Source organism: Merops nubicus, unplaced genomic scaffold (assembly GCF_000691845.1).
Source record: "Merops nubicus isolate BGI_N331 unplaced genomic scaffold, ASM69184v1 scaffold19775, whole genome shotgun sequence".
NCBI classification, from domain to species: domain Eukaryota; kingdom Metazoa; phylum Chordata; class Aves; order Coraciiformes; family Meropidae; genus Merops; species Merops nubicus.
In genome coordinates, this window is record NW_008607856.1 from 38019 (window position 1) to 45903 (window position 7885).

The window sequence follows — 7885 nt, forward strand, 5'->3', positions numbered from 1 at the left end:
ACAATACTACCCAGCATTCGGGTTGGTAGTCCATATTTCCCCAACACACAGGTTCACTCAGTTAAGTCTCCATCAGTGCAAACAGGAGTTTTGCTTGCCTTTTTATGGGTTATTTCCAACACAGAAAAATCAAGTACAATGTTTTTATTACAAGATTCAACACATGCTGGATACAAAGGCAGAATATACCGGGATCCCTTCCAGTAAAAAGGATTCTTCTTGCTGGTCCCACAGCACTATCCAATGTTTATTATACTGTTCAATTCCCTAAGAGCATCTGATGAGGTTGTATCTGCATATTAACCTCATTGTTCCTGAGCTATGGAACAAGACTCAACCCTTCTAAACACCCCATCTTGTGCTATGGACAGGGCAGGGAACGGTGCAGCAGCAGCACTTGGCTGAAAGTCAGCAAAGGTCAGGCTGGTCCTTTTCTGTTGGCTACTCCACAGTCTGGGATATGCATGCTTCAAAAACACTTAAACTCACTCACTAGAGTTATCCCATGAATAATGTTAGATGTAAACATGTTTTGTTTTTTTTTTTTTTTCTCTGGTTTTACCTTCGTTCACAAGCAGGATGGCTGGAAATGTTGCTTGGTGCCTGCACAGGGTGAAGGAAGAAGTCTGGAGAGCCTGATCTGCCAGCAAGGCTTATACAAATACTCTCAGACGACAGCAATGAAGCCTCAAGCATACAGTGGGCAATAAAATTACTTCCAAATGTCTAAGGCTGTGCAAAGATTGTAATGGGGAGGCATTCAGGGCATGCCTGAGAAAACACTGCAGCAGATTTCAGTTGGAGCAAATCAGTCAAAAGCTGAAGTCTGTAGCAGGGTGCCTGGTCTCTGCTGGAGCTCACGCGGCCACGAACGCCCTGTTTGGATTTTGTCATGCCAGGGAGTTCCAGTGAAGTCAGTTCACCTATACCCACCTGCACCACGGTTCTCTTCCTGACTCAGGGCAGACAAAGCCTAAAAGTGCTTATCATGGCCAATTAGTATGTTTTATTATTTCAAAAGAGGCTAGAGACAACAGAGATCTTTTGTAGTTCTAACCAAAGTGTTGTAGCACATTCCTGACTCTGGGATGACATTTTAAGCAGAATCCCCTTCATTTGCATGAGGACAGGCTGGTCCCACAGCAACACCAGGTTCTTTTGTCAGGGAGGATTACAAAGAGGATGTGCAGCAAGAGTGATTCAGTCCGTGGAGACACAACAGGGCCAGGACTCAGCACTGCTGAACACTCACAAGTGCAGCAATACAGGCCTCATCTTCAAAATTAAACCAGAATTACAGCTGCCATTAGCACATTTCCTAAAATGGAAGAGGCATCGTTCTGGAAGCAAACATGCCCCAGTGCCAGGGATTCTGCCCAACCTGCTGCTACTGTAAATTAAAGCAAATCTTATCAGGCCTGACAGAACTGTGCCTAATGTATTTAAACCCAAGACTAAACCAGCACGATTACAATGAAAATGTAATAATCTTCTACTGTCTACTTTGGCTCACTGTTCTGGCATCCATGAATGTTTGATTTTGGTCTTTCCAACATCCAGCCTTGGACTGCTGTGTATCAGTAAAAAATAATGTGTTTTGGCTGTGAAGAAAATTCTCTCAGCTGCTTCCTGTGCCAGTGTCAGTGAGACATGGTTTCCACTCAGAGTACATTTGGATTCCTGTAGTAAATCTATCAGTGATTCACAAGAAGTCATCTTGGTTGTCCAGCCAGCCAGAAACTGACTGCCCAAGCAACCAGCTGTGCAGGCTAAGGTTGCACTGTGTCAGCCAGGTTCTGAAATAACCATTTCTTGATGGTCCCAGCACTGATCCTTGAGGAATGTCAATTATCTAGCCGCCATCCAAACTTTGAAATGCCAACCATTTCTCTTTGAATTTGATAGCCCCACAAGGTTTTCATTCACCTTGTTGCCCACCCATTCAGTACTATATTGAACATGGGACTGAATACTTCCCCAGTTTGCCTATGGATGCTATGGGAGGTGACATCAAAAGTCTTGCTAAACTAAAGGTAAACAGCATCCACTGCTCCTCTGTGCACCAAGGCAATCATCTCATTGTAAAAGACAACCAGATTTAACCAATTCGATGGCAAAGGGAAAATTCTTTTAACAGATACCCACTAACTGCAATCTGACCTCCTCTTCTCTGCACCCATCTATCCAACTGTTCCAGTTTCACATATGCTGTAATACTCAGACTAACTGATAGAGTAACCATGCACTGCAAAACAACTGTTTTGCCTTCCTTGTTTTGTAGGATTTAGCTCCTTTGGAGTCAGACAAAATGTCTATGGATCTTTTCTTGTTATGTCTAAGAGAACACACTTGCTGCTGGCCAAACATCCTCATTCTTTGAAGCTATACACATCAAAGTTCAATAGAAACCTATCATTACACATTGCCTTTTCCACAAAGCTTCTCTACATTGTGGTTTGCAAAGTGGACTCATGTAATCCCCTAAATGCATCCTTGCTTGCTAACATCACCCTCTTTTTCAACTAAAAATAAAGATTTGTAATTAGTAAGAAAATTCAATTCCATAATTAAAAATCCTTGCATTCCAAGAGGCTCAGCATTTCAAACTGAAGTGAAAACTGCCCAGTGTTTGGGTGGAGTAGGAAGGTATGACTGGAAAACTATACTGGTAATATGCTGTTTGTACAGCAAAGCTATTCATTTGCTGAAACTCTGGGCCTCTGAGAAATTAAAGTAGAAGAATGGTAAGCAAGAAAGTCTGCAAAAATTCCAGGAACAAAGCCTCTGTTTCTTTTCTGCTACCATTACCTTTACCACACTTCAGACAGCTCAGTCAGCAACTTCTGGTTTCAAGATGACATGGAGGAGGCTTTGGGAGCCCTCAGGGCATCCTAACTGCTTTCTGCACAGCATCAGGGATGAAGGTTCTAAAGGAGCAGCCTAATTTTAACTGTAATCTAAAGTCCATCACACACATGTGCATGAGGAGGAGTTAGTGCTTTAGATGCATCTCATGCCCCAGAGAGTAACTTCTACACAAGTGAAACTTATTTACTGCTTACAGCTATAGGAGCAATAAAGCAGTTTCCTTTTTTCAGTGCATAAAAGTAACAATGTCAGTAAGTATCAAGTGAACAGAGCTCAGTTCATTTCAGTCAAGGTTAGGGATGAGAAAATACTTGAGACTGAATATAAAGGCAAGACAATTAGCACTGGCCAGGAATTTTTCTGCAGCTTTTCTTGTTGTTGTTGGAAAGCACTGAATTACTGAAATACCAGCTACGGTGCTTTTATTAGATACATCCACTTTAAAGCCTTCCCTTTAATTTTCAGGATGTTTGAATTTAGCTATTTCAGTCAAGAAAACACTGGGATTTGCTGGACAAAACTTTATATCAAAAAAGCCTTGTAAAAAGCATCCACATCAAGCTGAGGAAAAAGGTTTTCACTGAGCTGACCCAGTTCCATCTTTTTCATGATTACTGACTCACAAGACCTCTTCAAGGTTGCCTCAAAAACCCAGATACTTATAAGCAGCTTCCTCTCTAGGACAGGCTGGTGGTTGTATACTGCAATGTCCAAGATGTTTTTAAGTAGACTCTCATATCTGCAGACCAACATAAGGAAAAACTTTTTCTTTGAGGGTGACTGATCACTGGAGCAGGCTGCCCAGAGAGGTTGTGGAGCCTTCTTCTCTGGAGCTACTCAAAACCCACCTGGAAGCATTCCTGTGTAACCTACTCCAGGCAACCCTGCTCTAGCAGGGGGGTTGGATGAAATGGTCCCTGGAGATCCCTTCCAACCCCTACCATGCTGTCATTCCATGAACATGCTTCAGATCCTACTAGAAGAAGAACAGAGCTAGGTCAGAGGAAGAATATCCTTGTTCTGTTTTCAGAGTGTTGCATAACTTCATTAAAAAATGAAAAAACCCAGTTTCTTACTTTGTCTTTATGCAAATGTGGGAAATGGTAACATTAACCTGGTTAATGTTAGTAAGGCATTGATGTTAATACAGCACTGAAAGAAAATTCCAGTGAGAAAGAAGAATCAGAGGTACCTTATCTGAAGACTCTCTGTTACTGCATTACACATTTGAAGAAAGTTACATATTTCTATTTCAATTTCATTTTTAACATGGCTTTGGTGCTGTCCCAGTTCTTGGTCTATAATATTAAAAAAGAGCATAAAAAAAAAAAATACATGCCAAATGCTACAAAAAAAAAGGTCATCAAAGAAGGAATGCTATCCACCCTGTCATTCAGATGCACAGAGTTGATAAATATTCTTTAAAAAGATACATACCAGCCGTTACTTTGCTCTCCTGCAGGATTATGGTTTCTGGGACAGAGGAAATGAAAAGCTTTCCTGCAGGCTCTCCTGCTCTTATTCCTTGGATATCTTTCCATACATTAGGGATGAGGCACTATGAACTTCTGTCAGGCGAATAGTCCATACTAAAAAAGTCTTGAATGAATTAAAATTCAAGTAGAGATGTGTAGTTTAAAACAAACCAGCCGTCATCACCTCCAGCTACTGTTTGTTTTGAACCTGAAATCTACTTTCTATTTCCCTTAGTTCTTCCTTTCAAAACTATTTTATCATTTTTCAGATCTTTTGATTTTTATCCCACTATTATTTCTTTGATAGGAGCCTTTCAAGGCCCAAGAAGACAGCATCCAAGTTACAAGAACATTTTTTTCCCAAGTAATGCTCTAGAAATAGTGACATCTTTTTGCACCACTTAACTCTCACAGCAGAGTGAGGAGCTGCAATCAGGGGCACATAAAAGAATAGAATACAGAAACATAATTTCCCCTTTTTGTATAAGAATGAAAATCTCTGTGGGGTTGAGAGAAGCATCCATGCTTAAGGGATGCAACTTAGATACTAGACTTGAGGTAGTTTTTAGGCAACAATGCAGGCTATGGGGACATTCTAGTGTGACTATGTCTCATTGCTTGTGTAGTCTTCCACTGCACTCAGAAATCTATACGAACAGGAACCCTGACTTGAAATTTGGCTTGGTTTGGTCTTTAAAGTAGAAATCACCAGCTGGAAGCCAGGAATCGTGCACATCACCTTCAACTCAGTTTAACAGTGAAAATAGGTGTCCTAGTTTACCTGTCTCCAAAATTACGTGAAAATAACGTGTAGTCAACTGGAAAAAAAAAAAAAAAAAAAAAAAGATTGCCTTTTTTATTAATCTTCAACGCTGTTGAATGATAAGCCTTTGGGGACAGAGCCACTGGCATCAAAAGACACCCATTAACATCAGTGGGCTTTAATCCCATGCAAGGCATATTGCATTATATTTAACTGTGGCTCCTTCTAAACACCTTTCAGTGCAGTGTTTCTCTCCCTAATGCAGTAGGTCAGTAGAAGGGACTGTTTGTGGTACACAAAGTGCATCCCCACTCCCATCTTTCACACAGTGTTCAAGACTGCAATACAAGCAACAAATAAGAGCAGCCCAATTACTTCTTTTGACCTTACAGCTCAGGGCTTTTCACAAAGGACCTAAAGGTCCTCTTTAGCACCCTGTGGCCTCTGCTTCAACAGGGAATTATCACAGGTTTTACATTTAAGCAATATACTGTGATTGAAGAAGCAGCTTGGCATACAAAGAAGTTACAACTCCATTCACCAGTTCTTTTTGATATTTTTCAAGTCCCTGGAGAAGTTCAAATAATGTTTTGCTTGGTTCAGATAAACTTCAGCTTATCACAAGCTCACCTGAGCCTTTCATGGTTTTACTTTTCCTCAAAGAGCACCTTTGGTTCCCATCTTCTTACATACCTATGTAATTCCATTTTCTAACCACAAAACCCTTCTACTTCATCTTCTTTCTCCAAATTCAGAATTCCTCCTCCAAAATTCTTTATCTAAGAAAAAACCCTGACATTTCTTTACTTCACAGCCTTCCGTATCTTTGAGACATCAAGAAGACACCTTAATATTAAAATTTCCCATTCAAGAACCGCTCAATAAAATTTTGTAATCATCAGCAACTCCATAGTAAGAAGTAATCCACAACAGCTCATCCTATTAGAAGAAAAATCATTGCCACACAGTGGTTTAGGAATGGACAATCATTTACTGTTTTCTTTAACCATCAGTTTAGAAATAGGAATCCAGCTCAGCAAAGCACCAAATACATCGGAACATCATCTGGCAACAGTAATAAAGTGAGATCATTATCTTGGTCTTCAAAGCCTGTAAGATATTTATGTTCAAGTCCTTTAAGAGGTGGCTTTATTGCCTGAGTCACTGCTTGCATTTCTGTGTTCAGCAACACTTCCCAGTCTGTGTGCAAATTAACGTTTTATCCTACCTGCCTACTGAAATTCAGTTAATCAATTAGATTATCATCAAGAGCAATGCCAAAGGTACTCATATTCTTACATTTGAAGAAAAAAGGCTGGAAATATGGTGTTGCATCCTCAGCTGATTCAAAGAGTCATAGCTCAGAAAAATTGGTAGCTGTCAGTAGACTGGATCTTCTCCAGTTTACACCAGCTAGACTTTTACTTTCAGTCCCTTGATCAACACGTTTTTTACATAGATATCTGTAACTCTTTCGTAAGGAAGTTCCCAGAGGACTGGAAATAGCTGACATCTATCCACAAAACACACTAGAGGTTAGTGATCATTTTCAGTGTCCTACTGCTTAATTTATCCACACTAGTGAAGAAGTGCAATATTTGCAGTGTCCTACCTTACTACCCCCCTTCTCCACCAGCGCTCTGTGCTGATGTAGCCTCATGCAGCTATTCCCAACAAACTTTTCGGTAGATAAGGTCAAATATATCATTACTGTATTATATTTTAAATACCATTAATCCTGCCAGGTTAGTAGGCTTATATCTGGAATCAAATTCATTAAAAGGTTGTTAAAATGGAGTATTTTTCTAAAATAAAATGCACTGCAGGAAATAAGGACTATTTCAGTCACTAAAGATGCATACCAGGGCTTAAGACAGACAGAGCCCTCGGGGATGAGTGTCCCGTGGTGGACCTGCAATGCACGAGCCACACGACTGACCTGCAGGCACACAGAGGTGAGATGTGAACACCCAGACAGACTGTATCCTCCATGCAGTGTGACAAGCTCTGTGTCCCACATCATGCAGAACCATCACGGGTGTGCTGCACCCACACCTTCCAATTACTCAAACGGCCAGTGCTCAAGAGCAGCTTTCTGTCTTCAAGAGCAACGTAACTTCTGCCTTTAAGAAAACAACGATCTAAAAGTCAGCTGCTAACAGAAATCTCCTTGGTAGAGTGCTTTGCTGATTGGCCCTTTTCAAAAATTCATCTGAGAATTCAGATTTTCAGTACTGTTAAAATGTATACTAGGTGCTTATAATAAAACAATATTATTTTATACTCCTAGACCACTCACATGACTTTTTGCATCCCTTCATCAGGCCTTCATCACAGAGTTGACAACACTGTATGAATTAATTCTTCACTACTTTTATTCACTGAGGTCTTATTCAAGGTTCAAAACAAAATCCTTCATGATTTATGGTCCCCTAACATCTACCTGTTCTCATTAATCTATTATACGTGACAAAGACAATGGACAGAATTGTATTAAATGAGCAAGTGCATTAAATGATCATTTAAATTTAATTTTAAAAGAACTGCATTTAAATTTAAATTTTTAAAAGACGTGCATTTAATGAGGAAGACAAATTTTCACAGACTAAACATACAGACAGAACCTTCCCCTCAGTTTGTGTGAACAGATACAGCTGCACTGAAGTTAATGATTCAAAATCATCACTGATAGACTCTCCCACCATTTACAGCCTCTCTTCTGCACAGTCATCTGCTGCACCATTTTTTAAACAAATGGATATGTAGAAATTTTAAGTGC